The 20,089-nt window shown below is 45.3% G+C and overlaps 1 long non-coding RNA gene across 5 annotated transcripts in view; it reads left to right on the plus strand.

Moving 5' to 3' along the window:
* The window catches only part of LOC149869631 (uncharacterized), a 220,623-nt gene that overhangs the window by 50,650 nt on the left and 149,884 nt on the right, over positions 1-20,089 (plus strand). For all 5 annotated transcript variants that reach the window (XR_016441504.1, XR_016441501.1, XR_016441500.1 and 2 more), the window contains exons 2-3: positions 8,550-8,922; positions 9,713-9,804. This is a non-coding gene — a long non-coding RNA (uncharacterized LOC149869631). The remainder of the gene's footprint in view (positions 1-8,549; positions 8,923-9,712; positions 9,805-20,089) is intronic.

Consider the following 20,089-nt stretch of genomic DNA (forward strand, 5'->3'; position numbering starts at 1 on the left):
AATATGGGAACTCTTTCCGGTTTAACTATTTTGGGATTCGTATTCAACTAGCTTGTGTGATGTGCAGTCCATGGGCACTAGTTCTGGACCTTACTGTGGGAGTACAGGATGATTGTTATAAAGGGTGAAGCCTCAGGCCATGTCTAAACATGGCCTTTCTGTTGATTTAAACAAAGACGTAGCGAGATGGGGAAAGCTTTACCAGTTCTACCAGTATAACAATACTGATATAGTTATGCTGGGTTTAGTCCAATTCGTTCCCTTTCCTTCAGGGAAATACCAGTGCCACTTCATACCCAATGTAGAAGGGTTGTTCTTTTTTTTACTTATAGCAGTGTAATTGAAGTGGAGCAAATTTTGTCTGGGTTGGCCCTGGAGAGGTCTACCAGCTAACTGTAGCACACCTCACCTCCGTTCTTCCTGCTGTTAGCACTGCTCCCCCTGGCATCTTTCCAGAAGCGTTACAATAAGCATTTGCTGACTCTTGCTGGTACTAAAATAAACAGCCTGATTGATTTGTTTCTGAGAAGGACCGAAAGCAGTAAGGTTTGCATCAAGTCTTTCCATTTACTTCACCTGATTGCAATGTAGAATCTGTTACAGCCCCTTGGCCTGTTCCTCCTCTCTTGGGGCCTGTGGAAGAGGCATGAAAAGCACCAGATGCAGCTTGAATCTTCATGGGCTGACACTACGCGTGTGGCTGTGTGAATGGGTGGAGCGGTCTGTTCCAGGCAACCATGTCCTCCTCAGTGTGCTGCATAGCGCGGCCCACAATGACTTAGGTCATGCAAAAGCCATGCCAATGGCTTTATGACTAGAGCACCACTATTCATCCTCTTCTGTATAGGGTTGAGTGGTCAAGGGGTGACTCCAGTGCTGCTTTTGGGCTCGTGGGGCAGGATTTAATGCCTGGCAACTTCCACAAGGCTCATCTGGTTTGCTTGGGTTGTGCCCTAGGCCCAGGTGCCAGGTAGTATTCTTAGTTTCTTAGCTATTCCCTGGAAGTGGACTGTCCTCCAGAGTGTTGCGAGTCACAGGAACTGTTTCACTTGAGGAGACGCTGGCTGGCACTGGCCCTCTTGGGTGACATCCTGGATGTACCCTCTGCATGACTTTCACCAAAGCCAGGCTTCACCTTTTTGCTTGAAGTGGGAATGGGGATGAAGACCAAAAGAATACCTGTGCTGAAGATAGCCCAAAACCTGAGAGTGCTTTCCAGCATTGGCAGTGGTTTCAGTTGCACAGCAGGTTGCTGTGTATTTGTGAATGGGAGTGGAGACCTGCACCGGTCACTCCCAAGACTTGTAAGCTCGTTGCCTGCACTGAAAGCAAGAGAACTCTCTTCTTCGTGACAGTCACCAAAAGCAACAGAGAGCTCGCTTCCCTGTGACAGTAGATGAGGAGCCTTTTGGACATTTTGACGCAAAGGTCTGCAAGGTCTTTGAGGTGCTCAAATTAAGGGGTGGAGGTTGCTTCTCCTGACTGCATTACTGATTTAGATTACTGGTTTAGAAAGCGTTTCCTCTGCTTGAAGGGACTGCTCTTCCCTTTCCAAGATTAGCTCTGGGATCAGTGTTTTCCTGATTTGACTTTTAGGTTGGAAACCACACCCACAGGCAGAGAGTGGGGCAGGAAATGTTCTCTGCTGACTTAGAGGGGACCCACAGATTACATCTTTGCAGTAAGTATGCAGACTTGTTCCTCTCGCAGTGGTAAAGTACAGACCATGATATACAAGAAACCCACGGGGCAACATACGTGCTTAACTGCACATACATACCTAGCTGCACAGAACTAGCAATCACCCTAACACGCTAAGAAAGCTGTAAAGTACAGCCCAGCCCTCCGATACCACCAAATTTGCACTGAGAACACCCATGATTGGTACCTCACAAATCTCAAAAATGCTTTCACTCAAAAAGGACACTCCTCCAGGGAGACAGATCACACTTTTGACAGAGCCACCTGGATACCACATGGAGAGTTGTTGCAGTACAGAAGGAAAACCCCCATGAATCACACGCCACTGGTTATGACATATCACCCTTCCCTGGAACCTATATGGAAAATCCTCAAACAATTATAACCCGTACTAGAAGAAGACCCAATTCTTAGAGAGATCTTCCCAGAACCACCCATCCTAGCCTTTAAACAAGCACTGAACCTGGCTAACCTCATCACTAGAAGCAAACTTCCTACAGCCCAAAGCACACAGAGTGGATCCAGACCATGCCACCAGGACAAGAAATGTAATACTTTCCAATGCATCTCCACCACCCCAACAGTTACTACACCCCACAACAGAACCATCACCATTCCTGGATCTTATAGCTGCACCTACAGAAATGCAATACATCTCATCCAATGCACCAAATACCCTGATGGAAAATCTGTAGGAGAGATCAAGTGACAACTGTGCACCGGAAATCTATTAAAGACAAGAATACCCAGTTACCTGTGGGAGCACATTTCTCACAAGACGACCACTTCTTCTCCAGTCTCTCAGTTCTAATCCTCAAAGGGAATTTACAAAACGCCTTTCACGGATGAGCCTACGAACTTCTCTTCATCAACCTACTGGATACAAAAAAAATCATGGACTAGATATAGACATTGGATTTATGACACACAACCTGCCTAACATCTGACTCCCCAGGTACCTTTCCACTATTTACCAGCGGCAGTCATTCCCCTCTTTCCCCACCCCAGTCACTCTCTCACCCATTGACTCCTATTTACATTGTCACTGACTGACTTTCTTGCATGCGTACTAGCAGCCCTCTGGCTTCTTTACTATTTATTCCATCCAGGAAGAGCGCATACCACCTGCAGATGCTTCCTCAGCCTGACGAAGGGTGTTTGTGCCCCAAAGCTTGCAAGGAAGAATTTTTCCAACTATTTGAGTTAGTCTAATAAAGGATATCAGCTTTGCCCAAGGAACCTTGTTTGCCTTATCTTCACTAGAGCATTTGGGGATCTACAACACAGTTATATTCCTCTCCATTATGCCCTGGAGAGGCCCAAGTTAAAGCTATAGGGGAAGCAGCAGCTTTAGCTTAAAGTAATGATTTGAGGCTTTCCAGGGGCCTTGTCCCAGGTGGTCTGGGAACTGTGATGTTGTTTAAGCACAAACTGCACGTGAATATACCTGTTATTTATTGAGAAACTTCATTTTTCTTGGCACTTCACTAACCAGTTGGATATAGCTCCTGTGCTGGAGAGTACAGACTAGTTCTGGCACAGATAAAACAGTATGACTGTCTGAGGTGGAAGTGATGCTGGCCTGTGCTCTTTCCACATTAGGAAACTCAGTATTTCTCAGTACAGTAGTTGTATGTCATTCTCGTATTTACCCAAATCTAAGACTACTTCTGATTTAAGGCATTTCCCCGAATCCTTAGACTCGGTAGTATTTTCCATTTATAGAATCTAATTCTAAATGTGTTATAAATTTATGTGCATAGCATCTAATTAGTGGAAAGTCATCTTAAATTTATCCCCTTTTACTGTTGTGGTAGGGAAGGCAGAGGGTGAGGGGCCAGGGCCCAGTCCCGTGTCCCTACTTTCCCCTGCCATGTGCCTGTGTTTGTCCCCCAACCCCAAGTCTGCCCCCATCCCTGCCCTTCCCCTGTACCTTCTGCTGCAGCAAGTAGGGTTGGTAGGGGGGGGCAGCTCTGTGGCTGGGGGAGGAGGTCAAAAGGTGGGGGGTGGCAAGGGCTGGGGGATGCAGGTGTTGGGGAGGTGCAGGCATAGCAGGGCAAACTTCAGGTGCCCTCTCCCACACACCCTGCACTCTCTCCTGTGCTGCCTGTGGCCTCGTGCCACTTCCCTCACCAAACCAGCCATCCTGGCCTGTGGCAGGGAGTGGAGCTGAGCTGCCGCTTCCTCCGGCTGTACTCCAGTCCAGGACTAGGCTCTCCCCTCCCCCCCATGCTGATGTGGGAGGGGACGGGAGAAGAAAAGTCACATCTTGGGTGTGAGTAAATACAGCAGTCGCTCAGCATGGTGTGTATTTGTGTCTTGGGGCAAGTATTGGTTTGCAAGTAACACAACGTTTTGTTCTACAAATCACCCTTTCTCCCTGTTTTGCATGCACATGGATCTGTGTGCACACGTGCATGCACACCAAGCAGAGCAGTGCTCTTGTTTTGAATAGCACCCAAAGATGAATTAATATTTACTGTGGAATAGTTTCCTCTGGCCCCATACATGCTACAGTTTATCCCCTATTAGGAAACTGTTTTACAGTGTTTCTGCTAACACAGCTATGCCAGCCAGGGCAGACTGGGCATAACTTTGTTTAAATATACTTCAAAAACAATACGAGAGCGAGTAAATGCTCAGAGCTGAAACCTGCTTAGTACTTAGCGTTGTTTCTTTTGGTTCAAATCTCTTCAAGATATGAAAAGGCTGTGGTTATAAATCATGTTTTATGTAACTCATTTCCTTGCTTAAATGACCAATTCAGATTCTGTTATTAAAACAAATATGATTTAAGAAATCTAAGTGCTTTTGCACTGTAATAAGGCTTATTGTCTCTGTGTTGCAGCGTAGGCAGTGAAAATGGTCTGGTTAGGTTCGCTCTCCGGCTTGCCTGCGCTAGCGCGGTGTTGAGCACTCGTTCCATATTCTGTGAGAGGTGGGAACAGTTGGTGTTGAATAAGCTGCAATGAAATCTGCAGGTCTGAATGCAAGAAAGGAATAAGAAAAAAAAAATCAAGGAAGGGGTTTTTGGTTGCTCTTGAATTTTATGAAACATCTTTGTTCTTCACGGAAGGTGCATTTGAGTTCAAGGTCTGCCTGAGTGATTCTTTTGATACTTACTCTCTTTGTCTGTTTGCAGTCTCAGCTGAGGGGACAGAAGGTGACATGTGGGAATGGGGAGTGGAAAAGCTGTGGGGCAAAGACCCTGTCTGCTATGCCTGAGTGGGAGTGAGGGTCGCCAGCATGGCCCCAGGGGGCTGTGGGTCGGGAACGAGGGGCACTGGCACTGGCACGGCCGGCGGGCCATCAAAGTTTACAAATGGGTCCTGGTACAAAGATGGTTGAGAACCGCTGCTCTAGACTCACGCGGTTGGGTTGTGATGTACATGCTGAACTGGAAAAGCAACCCTCTGCTATAAAACCTAATCGCTGCACTTGGGACTCTACCAGTGAATATTTAACAGGCCAGGCTTTCCTTCTCCTGTGTCCTCTCTTTGAATTTCTTACCTAATTAGCAGTGACTCAGTCTTAACTTTGGTCCATGCTGTAATAAATCATCTGGATGGTCTTAGCCACTCAAGTATGTAGCATGCTGAACTTCTCATTGTTTTCCTTTTTTCTCACATGACTCGCAGGTTGCCCTTGAAATCTAAGGCTTGAATTCACAGGTTGTTTTGACTGCTTGAAGTTCAGAGGTGGTGTGTATGTGCTGTTCAGCACGTTTTCTCACATGTGTAACTATGCCCCGTCGATGCAATACAGGCATTTGACCTTATTCAGCCATGTGAAATAAAGCTGTGGACTGTCACCCTCGTTATGAACTTGTAACCATCATTCCCATCCCTATTTCTTCATTCTGCCGTGCCAAGAAATGTGCTGCACACCAACACTGTGTGTTAGAGACTGATCGTGTCCATCTCCGCCACGTTCAGTCTCACCGCTCAGTTGGCAAATGAGGAAGAGACGATTGGGAGTAACATGTAATCTTCATGCCTAATTTTAGTGCGCAGGAAGAAAGCAGTAGGGTAGGGTGATACAGCAATGGATAAAGAGCTACTATGGGACAGAAGGCTGGGCAGTAAAAAGAAAGGGCCAAGACAGGTGATGCGGTAGACAGATTAAGCACAGTCCTTCCACTAACTGTACTGGCAGGTGAGTTGAATGGGTTGTCAGGTAAGCAGCAACTGAAATGATTGCATGCTGAAGCTGCTGATACAGGGTACAAAACCGAGCATTACAGAGCGAAGAAAGATGGTGGGGTAGCTATCATGCCTGGAGCACGGGTATCATGTCTGGAGTACTGTACAGGATAAGAGCTAGTCAAGAAAAATAGAAATAAAAGCCGAGCTGGTGAGAACGGTTTGTGCATGAGGCTTGCGATAGCAAAAGTAAGAAGGGATGACTTGGAAAAACCAACTTGGCTTGTGTTGGAAAAATGTTGAGTCTGGATGGTGAAAGAGTAAATGCTGGGGAAGTGCTGGGACTTGGCTGTCAATATGCACTCCCTTCCCAGCTCTGGTTGTATATGGTTGGAGATTTCTGTAAGGTCCCTAGGGAGACGGGTGCTGAGAGAGGTCTTTTATCAGGGGATTGTTGGTCCAGCAGCCAATGGTGCTAGTTTATACTTGGTTTTGTTGAGTCATGGAGACATCCAAGGTTATAATAAGTAACTTTGAATTGAAGGTTCATGAGTTTTAGATGAGTTTTCTCGCATCTAATTTTTGTGGTGACACAGACTTGCATGTTTTATATTCTCGTGTCTTGCAGGTAATTTGCTGATGTGGACACTGTTAGCAAAAGCCTCCTAGACTTTTTTACAAAAAGAAATGTGATTCAGCAGGGATTTTAACTGCTGTATAGCCATCACTATAGATACAAGTTAGAAAGTTGGATAATTTCACAGGCTTCAGAGTCTTATTTGAAGCAAGTGAAAAGACTCTCCTTGGCTGCAGCGAGCTTCGGATCAGCCCTTCCAGGACTATGGAAAGAAAGTGTAAGATAAAAGACAGTGGAGAAGCTGAGTGTTTAACCTGACCTGCTAACTTAGATGTATACTTCAAATCGGACTTGTCTTCACTATGGTTTTACCTTGTGTTACCTCTCCCTGATTTAAAGAGCCTATCCTAAGCAGCAGTGTTTGTGGCTCAGTATAGCTGAGCTGAGATTCATGATTTTCTGCCCAGAACGTGGTCACGCCCCATCAAAGTCGGTGGGAGTTAAGCACATTCTTACAGTTGAACATGTACTTCCTTGAACTAAGGCCTTTAAAGAGAAGCCTTGAGAACAGTGATGACAAGAATTTGTTCTTTTTGTACTTGCATTAGTCATTCACGTGAAATTTTCTGGGTTTTTTTATCTAATGACATTTCGGTTGTGCAAGGGCGCGTAAGGTTCTATTGACGCGATTAACAAAATAAATGGTTCTCTCACACCGTGTTTGACCCTGCGGTATTTAATCTTGTGTGCTCATACTGATATTATTTATTTAAATGATTGTGGAATGGTACCGTCTCCCTGTGCTGGCTAAATTAAAAAAAAAAAATCTTCGATCTGTCAACTGATCTTTGTTACCTTTTAATAAAGATGAGCTACAAAGCAATCCCACACTAAGTTGTTTGGGTTTCTTTTCCCAAATTGCTCTGCTGTAGTTACCCATACTATGCAACTGGCTGTACACCTGTGAGACGGGTTTTTTGGTATCTTTTAAAAGGCTTTTATCTGCATTTTCTAGGTGTTAAATTTGTTATTGATAAAGGGCTGGATTCCAATACTGCTACACATACTGGACCATGAATACCTGGCATGTCTACATGTCACCCTCCATTGCTGTATGGTGTGCTACAGCGACATAGCAAAAACATGCGTCTGCGTGTGATCGCCAGCTATGTCGCTGTAGCGGTGTGCCCCCCAGGTATAGCTTGCCACTGCGGTGATGTAGCGGTGAACTCTAACTCTGCATTGTACATGTGGCGCAGTAACTGCCTGTACTGCGCTGTGCTGTGGTACTTCCAAAAAGTCGTACTAAAGCACGGTGCTGTAGCACCTTTGCTGTATGGCAACATGTAGACGCCTTCCCCTGGGTACCTGACTGGGCCCATATACATCAGTGGTGCCGCTATGCCATATGGGCACAGGTAATGGAATCTGATATGCAACTAGGTCTATTTTAGCCAAGAATTAAGAGGAGAATGGAGGTATAGCTGATGTGCATAAACTGCCTTTCCACAAATATCTCGTGCACGATTTTTGGCCCACATTTTTCAACTGTGCACTTGTGTGGGAGCAGTATTTAAACAGTTTCTCATCAAGACATGAACGCATGCAGTCATGAACAGGCACTTCTTTTCTATCTGTATCCTTTTCCTTCCTTGTCACCTCTGGCCAGGGGATTGAAAAAGTCCTTTCCCCACTCCCACATTTTTTTTCTTTTTTTAACATGATCAAATAAAATCCTTCCATATCTTTTACAAGTATGTGACCAGTAGATGAAGAGTTGTTTTGAGCTGTGGCCCTCTTTTATTTATCATTTTTTTTTCTATGTTTGTTACTTGCTGCAAGTGAGGATTTTAAACAGTTGACTCTTCAAAGGGGATTTGTGAATTCACAAATTGGTAAGCTTTGTAAAGCAGGTGTGCAAATATGTGGACTAGACAGCTTTTGTTTTAAAAAGTACTCTTTAGTTTCTTAGTAACCTGCAGATGCAAATTGAAAGGTACCAAATTGTGCGGGTGTAAGTCTCTTAGTCTGGAATGTGTAGGAAGTGTAGCGTGAAGAGTTGCTGCTTTTTCCTTCCCTCTCTGCCCATCTCCCATGTAACAGTCTCTTTGTTTCTGCTCTTTTTCAAGGACTGGGATCTGATTCCTCGACTGGTCTAGCAAAAGCCATGAGGAGCCATGTGTTCTAGCCCACCCAGCCGTCAAGGGTTTCCAGGATCGCTGGATTTACAGAAGCACCATCACCTCTGTCGAAGATCAGCTATGGATGGAACATCTTGGAAAAGCAGATGTAGCTCCTTTTTTTTTCTTCTTCTTTTGCTGCCAAAGTGGATGGGGTGTCTCCATTCTCTGAGGATTATATGTCGTTGGAAATTTTGTCATTTTTACTGGAATACCTTCTGTTACGTTTCACAGGGAGGAGAAACTGTTGTTGTATTCGGGAGATATTTTCCAGGCCCCCTTACTTGCACATCTTCAAGCACAGGATCACTCTCTGTGGCAGGTAAGTGTGTGGCTTCCTAGTTCACTGCCCGGTTGCATTTCCTGATGTTTGGACTCTTAACAATTTGCTTCTCGCCCTTATCTGCTATGGGTTCAGTTCAGCCTGTCCAACTGTTTGGCCTTTGTTTGAGGGTTATCTTTTCTTATTCAAGGAGAGAGCAAATATCTTGAAATGCAGATTTGTTTGAGGTTGTCTTTTTCACTTTTTTTTACAGAGTTAATTACAGTAGTAATCTTGCATTTACAGAAGGTGCCTTGTATCCTAAAGGAATCCAGTGTTTTGCAAGCTGCCGGTGCCCTTAAAGAAGTGCCTCCCATTAAAGAAGTGCAGCCGCTTTTTTTCTTCTGGGTGGTTGTGGGAGGGGGAATGTAGTAGTGTGCAGGACTGCTATAAGCAGCTTACTGCAGGGAGCCATGATCAATGCCATCTCTAGACTACCAGTGGCTTTTGACTCCCAGTCGACTCAAAGGCCCAGTCAAAAGATTTAATGGGCGCAGAACACCTGCAAGCTCATCTGACACCTGGAGTTTGAGGCTGTAGGGTTTTCATGGAGTTTTAAATATCCCTGTGGTTTTCTGTAGAACTTAATTTTATTTTTACAATGAAAATATTAGCATTTTGTTCTGCTTGCAAGAATATGCTCTTGTAAAGTCACTATACATGCAGGCAGACTCAAAAGGGGAGCTCTTAAGAAGCATGGCCTGCCTTCATTCACCTCCATGGAGAGCTTGGTGACATTTGTGCTAAGGAGATGCAACAAATCCAGTGTCTTCCCCTCCTCCCCACACAGGTGGCTTCTACTCTAATTGCCGTGTTCCTGAACCCCCCTGTAATCATAGTCAGTATAAGTCTAGAAATGGACGAGCCTCAAAAGGTATCAAGGTAAGTAATGGAGATATTGACTCAAGCGTGTACTCAGCGTTGTTTTCAACATGTCTCTATTCATGTATGCATATGCAAATTAATTTATATGGTATAATTGTATGTGGGGATTACAGTAGGGTGTGTGCATACATAGTTTTGGGGATGTTGGTTGTAGCCGTGTTGGTCTAAGACAGGGTGGGCAATTATTTTGGGTGGAGGGTAGCTTACTGAGTTTTTTGGCAAGCCATCAAGGGCTGTGTAACATGCAGCCAGGGGCAGATAAATATTAATTTTCTAAATTTTTTAGGGGCCCCGTGGGCCGGATAGAAAGGCTTGGCGGGCCACATCTAGCCCACGGGCTGCGTTTTGCTCGCCCCTGGTCTAAGGACATAGGCAGACAGGGTCCTTTGGGTAAATGTGATAGCTTTTATTAGACCAACTGAGTAGTTGGAAAAATTGTTCTTTGCAAGCTTTTGGGTGCAAACACCCTTCTTCAGGCTCTCCCTCTGCCTGAAAAAGGGTGTTTGTACCCAAAAGCTTGAAAAGAACAATTTTTCCAGCTATTTAGTTGATCTGATAAAAGCTATCATATTTACCCAAAGAACGTTATCTGCATACATAGTTGAGAAGTTTGAATATTTATCCTGATCATAGAGTCTGAAGAAAGAGATGATGTAGCTCCTATCCATTGCTAATTATTCCTCCTGCTGTCTCCCCTCTAGCCAGTCATCCGAGTATCCAGTATATTTATAACCTGTATCAGACATGCTTTATAAATCTACTGATCGAGCTTGGTTATTTAATTTTAAAGGGGATGATTAGAGTGTTTTTATCCAGTCGGCCACCTCTTAATTTAAATGTATTAGAAAAAAATACAGAATCCTTTAGAAGGTGATTTATCTAGAAAAAAGGGGATCTAATTTTGAAGTTTTAAATGAAAATGATTCTTATCTAAATTTAGAACGAAATGATGGGTGGTTCTAGTGCTAATTAATGAATTTTAATGTTTATAGGTAACTGCTTTGAATAGTAAGTAAATTGTCCTGTTGGTTTCCACACAAGCCATTTTGCTATGTATTGCCACAAAAATTATTTTAATATAAGTATTAATATATTTTAATGAATGAGAAGGAAAAAAATGTAGCTTGCTTAATCTGGCCTCTGGTCTTCTGATTTAATAACAGGAGGCACTTAAAGAGAAAAAAAACCCACTGCACATGTTTAGCTGGAAATTTATTCTGCATTCCCACAGGCATTTTGTGAAGCATTAAAGAAGTCTGAGATTTCATTATTTTGCTTTGTAAGCACAGTTATATCAGACTAAAGGGGGTAGAGGTGTGTGAGGGGGAGGGAAATACCCATCAGTCAACTAAAGTTTGATTTTAAATGTCTTTTGTAGGTCAATTCTGCCCCCTTCCCGCCTTCCCCCCATGAACAAGGATTTAGAACAAAATATATATTTTTTTTATTATGAATAAGGAAATCTTGTGCTTAATACCAACTCAGCGGTGCATCTGTAGTAAATGTAATAGCAGTTCATAGGTCATCTTTGTAGATTTATTGAAGGTCAGGAGTCAGATCAAGAGGGAAGATCTGTGCAAAAAGCCCTTGTTAGTCATGGAAACAAACTTCCATCACATAACAGAGGACTAGATTAGTTGCACAACAGACTTACTGAGATCCAAAGGGAGATAACCACAAGGACTGGCAGAGCGATGCGGGTGCGTTGGCAACGCTCTGAAGATTTGATGTCACTGGGCAAAACGTCCTGGAGCTGAAATTGGACCCTGTGCTTATGCTTAGCACTTCTGTATTTCAGCTAACAGGAACTACGCATTCGGCAGTCTTTGTACCTGGCCACTTAGCATTTGTCTTAAACCCACTGAATTGTCTTTCCCCATGGAGCATTCTGCTGTCCAGCACAAAAAACTTGGTGTTGCCCTGAAAATTGAGAGATGTATTTTTTCTCAAGTGAAGCAAGAGCACTTCCGTATAGCATCTTTTAATGCAGGGCTGGCAAAATACGGCCCATGGGCCGGATCCAGCCCACCAACGGATTTTGTCTAGTCTGCAGTGGGTTCCTTGGTCCCACCTGGTCCAGGCACAAGAGGCAGCCTGGGCTGTGGTGTGTGCGGCCGGTCCCACTGCCCCAGGTGCACATCAGGGCTAGGGTGGTGTGGCGGCTGAATTTGCTTCCCAGCAGCCGCAGCGGCAGCAGGTCCTTCTGGCTGCTGCCAGCCCCAGCCCTGCTGCTCGGGCACCCTGGCCTGTCTACCCCACACCTGCCACCGAGACTGGGACCTGCATGGGCACGATTTGCAGTTGGATGGATGGGATGGGGCTGCAGGTGGGCAGGGAGCAGCGTCTCGGAGTGGGATGGGTACTCAGGAGTGGGATCACAGGGTGGTGACAGTGCAGGGCTGGGGCCCAGGGCAGAACTGCAATCTGCTGCCTGAGCATCCAGGTGATGGTACTGTCTCTGTGGGCTGGGGCATGGGGGGAGCGGACTGTGGCTCTGCCCCAGGCCCCCACCCCGTACTGTCACTGCCCCAAGATCCCGGCCCCTCCTGGATGGGACTCCCTCCCCCCGCCATGCCCCATCCTGTCCACCTTGCTGCACTCCCTGCAAGTATGGGTCCCAGCTGACCTCCATGGAGACACCAGGACTACAGGGTAGTAACAGTGCAGGGCTGCAGCTGGGGCAGAGCCATGATCTGCTCCCTGCATGCCCCTGCCTGCAGAACAGCTGCCCATTGCAGGGGCATGTGAGAAGTGGATCGTGGCCCCGCCCTCCTGTCCCACCCCTGGATGTTGTTCTCCGCCTACTCAGCCCTGTCCGAACTGCCCACTTAGTGCAGAGCAGCGCCACTTAGGGAGTTTTGCTGAGCTGTTGGGAGGGGGCAGAAGGGGAAGGAAGCTGACCCAGCCCATAAGAGCTTGCCAGAACTCCCTAAGTGGCTCTCCAGCCCAAATAATTGGTCACCCCTGGTTTAAAGGATAGGGGTAGCAGTGGATATTAGAATACAGGTCTTCTGCATGGTAGGTTACCATATTTCCAGTTTCAGAAAAGAGGACACGTATGGGGGAGGACGGGGCGAGACACTGATATACCCCTCAGCCCTGCTGCTGCCTTTCACTCCCAACCTACATTACCCTGCCCCTCAACCATGCTGATGTCCCTCACTCCCAACCTGCAGCACCCCCGTCCCTGCTGAAACCCCTCACTCCTGACCCACAGGCCCCTGGCACTGCCTTTGCCCCATGCTCCTGACCCACAGTCCCCCAGCCCTGCTGCCCCCAAAGAACCTACCGCCTCCCCCACTGGAGGGGCAGGCACCTCCCCTGCCTCTGCCCTGCTGCAACCCCAGCATGGACGGGTATTCATATGTGCATGTACACACTCACCCTGCAACCCCTGGCCCTCCACCCCCCCCACCGACTTACCTGCCTGCTCCTGCCAGGTTGGCACACAGACAATGTGATGCCCCCTGCCTCAAATTGACTTCCCTCCCACCCCAGCCCCAAGCAGCTCCTTGCTGGGGCAAGCCAGGAAAACGGAGGCAGAGAAACGTCCTAGACATTTGCTGATATTTCAGAAAATTGGATGGAAATGGGAGGGTCCAAAAAGAAGACATGTTTAAGAAAACCGAGGCATATAGTAACCATAGCATGCATCTACTACTGCCTCATGCTGTGACCCCAGTGAAATGGCTTCAGCCTCCTCCTAAGATCATACTTGTGTGTGTGGGTCTGTCTGTCTCTCTCGAGGGTGATACTGTTATATGATTTATATGTGTGTGTTCCCACCCTCCTCAGTCTCCTAGCCCCCTGAACCCAGTCAAAACTGCCCAGATTTCCCATGCAGATCTCTGACTCTTTTGTCCAGATCTGGTATGAAACTCACTTGGCTCAGGAGATTTGTGAAACGTGTTTGGAGAGCTGTGTCACTTAGGTGATGATGCAAAAGGAGCACAAAAAGACCTGGTTGTCTCCCTCCTGTAGGCAGGGTCCTTGTCAGTGGTAGAGCCAAGTTAGCCTGGGCCTCTACTTCCTTCACAATCCTTCAGGTTGCACTTCATGGCCAGAGTATGCTGAGCACCTACTAGCTCAGCCAATAAATAGTCCCTCAAGAGCAAGGTCAGAGCTACCCTGACCTTAGCTCAGCCTCAACACAAGGTTGAGATCAGCCTGGCTCTTAGGGACCTCTCCTGCTTTGCTTTGCTTTGCTCTGCTCCTTGCTTGTGTTTAAATTTTTAGGCAATCCAAAATCTAAGAGTGTGGGTAACATCGTGAATATTTTGCTCTGTCTTGGACACTGTCCTTGAGTTTAGAGCTCATGCCCCATTATAAACTAATACAATGAGTTGTTTTATACCGGGAGTTCTTCTAGAGTCGTTATTGTGCTTTAAACTTGTGCCCTGCTTTAATCTGAAATAACATTTCAAGGAGAGGAAAGTCCTGAGAGCGGAGATTTGTCAGAAGAGCTTGATTCTTATCTTGCATGAAAAAGGAACACAACATTCCCACGAATGGTAGTCTCATAGCAATTGCAAAGGCTTCTAAGAAGGAAAGGGTCAATGGAGGCAGGAATTTTTTTTTCTTACCGATATGACTTAAGCAAACACTTTACTAGAGATATCGGAAGTCCTTTCCCTTTTTGCGGTGAGTAATTTGATAAAGAGATTCCAGAACAACTCTGTACTCGCCATTGTCCAGCTTCTGAAAAGGCCCATTGTAGCATATATGGCAGAGGAATTGGCTTTCTTTTTTTGTTCTCCTGAGGAGCTGTTCAGTAGGAAGTGTTACTCCCCTAGGGTGACCAAAGAAGAACTTAATTAGAGGCCTTAAACACTCACCTGGACAGCTTGGGTTACAAGTGGAAATGCAGTTTGGTGTCATCTAATCCAGTGGAGGTCGGCCTTTTTGGCAGGCATGACATAAATTAGCCCTGCAACACTCCGTGAGTGCCACTCTGATCTCCTCCGGCTGCCTGCTCTCTTGCTCTGCTTTCTGCTCCCTGCCCTGTACTCCCTACCCAATCTGCTGCTCTGCTTTTTGCTTCCTGCCCTATCTGATGCTGTGCTGCCTTTCTGCTCTTCTGTTTGCTGCGTGCCACACACAAAGATTGCCTGTGTCACTTGTGGCATGTCTGCCGCAGGTTGGCCACTCCTGTCCTAACCCCCTAGTCAGCACCACAAAGCTTGCCTCACTCGTTTGACGCATTGACAATTTGGCGTCACTGCTAATCTTGGTTAAAAAGTCAGGCAAAGTTTAATTACTGTTGTATACATGCTTGCCTCTGTATCTTTATTGTATTCTGGGTAGATGGTTACAGCTCCCCATTCTGAGTTGTGGTGACTTCTGCATTGAAGTAGACTTGTTCTCAGTTTTGCTGCTTCTGACTTGCATCAACTTCTGTGTTGCCACTTTGCCAAGTCTGGCACCACTGTAAGTTAGAGCAGCCTCACTAGTGCTCTTAAGTTATGTTTTCAGTGAGATACAAAAACAGTGAATGTGTGCTGAGGAGAGCCAAAAGACTAACAGTGTCTCTGAAAATGCTTGCTGGTATAGGTGTACCAGCTATATAGGTAGCGATAGATAGTAGGGCTGTGCAAAATGGCACTGTTCCGTTTTGCCTTGAGTTTCAACAGTTCGATGGAACAGTGTTTCGTCTCGAATTTCATTTTGAGTCGAAATAGCTGTTTTGTTCCATTTAAATAGAAAGTCTGTTTTGATGCTGTTTCAAGTTTTGCTGGGGATGGGGAGTCAGATCAGCTGGCTGCGTCCCCCGCCTGTGCTAGATTGCGCTGATCTAGGACGGGGGACGGGAAAACAGCCCAGCTGGGCTGCCCCCAGCCCCCGGCACGATCTAGTGTGGGGGACGAGGACGCAGCCCAGGTGGGCTGCCTTGCTGTCTCTGCACTGGGGATGGGAAGTCAGCTCAGGTAGACTTCATAGGCTACGACAAGCCTATGATAGAAATGTTTCGAAAGTTGAAACATTTTGACCAGCCTTTTTTTGTTTTGAGGCTATTTCGAGGGCCTTTGTTTTGTTTTGATTTTGCTGTTTTGACTTTGAAATTGTTCGAAACAGTGTTGAAATGAAACGGCTGGCGAAATTTCACACAACCCTAATGGATGGATGGATACCAGCAAGCATTTTCAGAGATGAGGTTAGTCTTGTATATGTATATGTATAGTCTCTCTATATAGCTATAGCCCGAGTATCGCCTCAATCATAACAGCAAACAAGTCCTTCCAACAGGACATCCTAGTTTTATTCAGGGAAGTGATATAAGCAGTACTGGTGCATAGCTGTAGCTATATATGCCAGTAGTGCTTATGCCACTTCCCTGAATAAAACTAGGATGTCCTATTGGAAGGATTTGTTTGCTGTTATGATTGAAGCAATACTCAGGTTTTTGTTAGCACAGTGATATCAGAAAAATCTCACCGCTTGTTGGCTGTGCTGGCAAGACTTTTAATCCTAACTTTTCTAGCTGAGGGTGAGAGCAATGTCATATGTGGATGGTGCCCAGAGGGAGATGCGTTACAAACGGAGGATGATAGGCTGTATGCGTTTAGTACAGTTCTTTCCCATTGTAAGCATTTGCTTCTGCTCCATAACCTTACATTTGAGTGTATTGAATTGTGACATGCTGTTAATGAAAACCCACTCTGGTTAGGCTCTTTGTGTGCGTCTGTCTGTGTCTGTGTCCCATGGTTTCAAAAGCACATAATTGATTTTGGGATTATGGCAACAATATATAAAGCCATGTATGTGCTAGGTCAGATTTACACATGATTGCATGGAGGTGAACAACATTGTCTGCACATTGCAGAGATGTTCCAGTGATGACTAACCATTTAGAGAGGAATCTTTTAGTACCCAGTACAGACAAACACTGAAATGACAAGCTTTTCAAATCTTTCTTCAGCTGACAACAGATACAGGGAGCTGCATTTTTGTAAAGCTTTCATGTAGAAGATCAAACTCCCAAGCTGTTAAAGAATAAATTTGACAATGGTAACTCTCTTATGGAGTCTTACGTTCTTTGTATGTTGGGTCTATTTAAATATGGGAAAAGAAGACAGTTTAATCTAGAGATGCTTTCCCAGGCTAGATGAGGGTTCATTCTTCTACAAAAATTTGTCTAAAGTGCTCTGAAAGCTGTCAAAAGCCAAGTCCTAAATGGAGTTTGCGTCAGTCCGTTTCTGACAGCCCCTCTGACACCTTCCTTGGGTCTAAATTAAAGACTGATCCCTCCCTCTCTGAAAACCAAGCCCCTACTTTAAAGAGATCTCAGGTTAGGTACCTAAAATCAGCGCCTAACTTTTGGAGTGTTTAGTGCAGGTCTTTCTGTGGACCTCTTACCTTCTTGGCTCCCCCACCCCACCCTCCTGTACACATGCATAAAAAAATACCCTGAATTTGGAAAGATCCGATGACGTGGTCCTAAGGCAAGAAATTATTATTTTTCCCTGTCCTTGTAGGAGTTGATTGGTATGTGAATAGTCTGTTCATATGGGAGGCACCCAAGAGGTGCTAATCTGTTCTTTGGTTCAGGGCAGACTAGCTTCTAATTTCCTTTGGACTCATTCGGCAGCACTAGCAGCTAGTGCCGTTGAGTCAGGTGGATCTGGCACAGCTTTCTTTACTGCTTACTTCCTTTTGGATACTTTGATACGTTGAGTGCATTGTAGTATCTCTTGCACAGGTCTGCAAGAGCTCTCTAGACTAGTCTGTGTTTGACTGTAGCCTTCCAAGTGATGCGACGGGGAGGTATTTCAGAAAGCTCTTAGGGGATTGCTGAGCTAGGTCTCCTTTGAGTCTCTGGTCTTCTTCCCCCTCTGGCACATACTTTATCTTTCCCTCCATTTCCCTCCATCCTCCTTCATTGTCCGTCTCTTCATTCAACTCCTAATGATTCCTGTGCTGCTGCTTACACGAAAGCAGCGCAATTAAAGCAGTGAGAACGTGGGTTGCGGAATTATTTTATTCTTAGTCAAACATTACGTGCGTCATACTGCAGTCTAGCACGCTCTGCCGTCCAGACCCAGGCCTTTTGAGCCAGTGATCTCTGCAGTCACTCCTCCCCTAGTGCCTTCCTTACCAATAGTAGCTGCATGCCAGAGTTCCCCTTGACCACCTTTGCTGTTGTCCACTGATGAGATGGATGGCTCTTGAGCTTGGCATTCCTTCTGCCATCCTCGCAAGAAAACTCCAGGACACTGAAGAATAGAAATTAGTATATTATATAACTTATGTAACTGGGCTGCTCAGAAGTATCCAGCACTGGTGAGATCCTGAGAGTCCAGCTAGGCCAGAAGGGAGGTTGTGCACCTGAGCCAGACTTCTGACCTCCTTGGTCCCTAGAAATGAAAAGTTGTGTAATATGGAAACACTCTCAATCTTTTACTTCTTGTATACTGTTCTCATCTGTTTACCCATTTTGCAATGCTTTCTCCATTACACTGCTCTGCTGAATTCTTGCTGACGAGTAACCCAAATGCTACTACACCTTGTGCCTACCCTCCCTGTTTTTTGCAGAGGTCTGAGACCAAGTAGTATATTGACCTGTACTGGTACATACACAAGATCAAATTTCTGGTCTAGCAAGAGGGACTTAGAAAAGTCCTTTAGTAATGAGACCAGCATGTGCTGAACGCTCAACTACTTATTGATTCAAGATGTCATTCTGTGCCTCATATCGACTTAAAGTCTCTTTGTAGCTGCTTTTAAAGTATAATTCTTCTCCCCCTCCCCACCTTTTTTTTTTTTTTAAATATATGGCATTTGCCTTTGTTATGTGAAACTGCACCTGCTATGGCTTAGTGGTGTGATGGACTATATCTCTTTTTTGAGTTGTCTTTTTAAGAGGATAATGTAGAAATAATATGATACTGAAAGTAAGATAATATAAGAAGATCTATTACTGCTGCATGCAGCAGTATCTGCCAAACTCTTGAATCACTATATTAATTTGAAGGACTCTACAGCGTTTTAGGTATTGATCATCTATATTCTTGTGCTTTAGTCTGCCAAAAAGAGTAGTGGGGCTTAATATATCGGAATTCTTAATGAAATTGTCCCATGTCATTAAAATATAAAAGTTGTGTTGTTGATTTGGCTGACGTGCCAAGCATGTCAGAAGCCTCCCAAGAGGCCTTCTAATACAGGGATTGGATTTTGAAATGTACTAAAGTCTCTCTTCTGGGTGCACTGGATACAGTTTTGAAGCCTTTGAGATTTGAAGGCGGATTATCTTCTAATTAGTTTAGCGGCTGATTTCAAGTGGCAGATAAACACGACCAACAATACCCGTTGCACAATAAAATTACTAACTAGGGAGGACACTGGTATTGTGGACCACATTTGTATAGCACTGCTCATATAAAATAAAATGGAGATGATTAGTAACATTATTTTGTGAAATCTACAGCAGATATTCTCTTGATGCGCTGAGAAATACCATCTGTGCTGTTTCCTTCTGGAGCTAGACAGAAATACTCTACTGCTTCAGGTTTAAAAAGCAGCAAGCTGTGGTTGAATGTAGAATAAGAGAGTATAGGATTTGCTTCAGGTTACTGTTTGTCAGCTATTCAGAGTTGTAAAGGCCAGCTTACTGGGAGTTACTCTACAAACTCTACCATTTTATGTAGGCGGATTGGTGCGTAGGAGCATGTTGGCCATGGTTACCAAAAGGACCTGGTCATGCTCCAGGGTTTGTGGTCTTGGAGCAGACATGCAGGGTTGCTTCAGAGCTGGCAACCAAGTGCCTCCAGGGTGTGCAGCTCTGGGACAGGCCCATCCAGGCAGGTTGCCTGTTGGCTGGGGATGCTGGAAACTGGGTCCTTTGCCCTGGGGCAGTCTGTGTCCCTGGGAACCTGAGCTTCTAGGGTCCCTGCTGCATTTCCAAGACCTAGAGCCTGGAAGCCCTACAGTGGCATGTTGGGGCTGCCTGGGAATCCCATAGCGGATCAAGTGAAATTTGGCATTCTTGATTTTTCACAGCTGCTAATAGTAACTGGGAATTTAGACAAGAATGCGGTTTCCCAGAGCAGCTGCAGGGCCGGGGAAGCACATTTTTTGTTTCAGAAACCCTGTTTTCTAGCGTCAGTGAAACCAAAATGTGAGTCTCAGAACTTCCAGTTTGTGGAAAGCTTTAAAAATACCATACGTGTAAAAACCCTACTGGATTAAAACCAGAATAAAAAATAAAGACGCCCCTACATGTTTCACCTACTGGAATCCTTGTTGTTCAGCCAGGTCTAATTTGGAAAGACGTAAGAAGAAACCAATT

This window comes from Crocodylus siamensis, chromosome 3, assembly GCF_052110815.1.
Source record: "Crocodylus siamensis isolate JL-2025a chromosome 3, ASM5211081v1, whole genome shotgun sequence".
Classification (NCBI taxonomy): domain Eukaryota; kingdom Metazoa; phylum Chordata; order Crocodylia; family Crocodylidae; genus Crocodylus; species Crocodylus siamensis.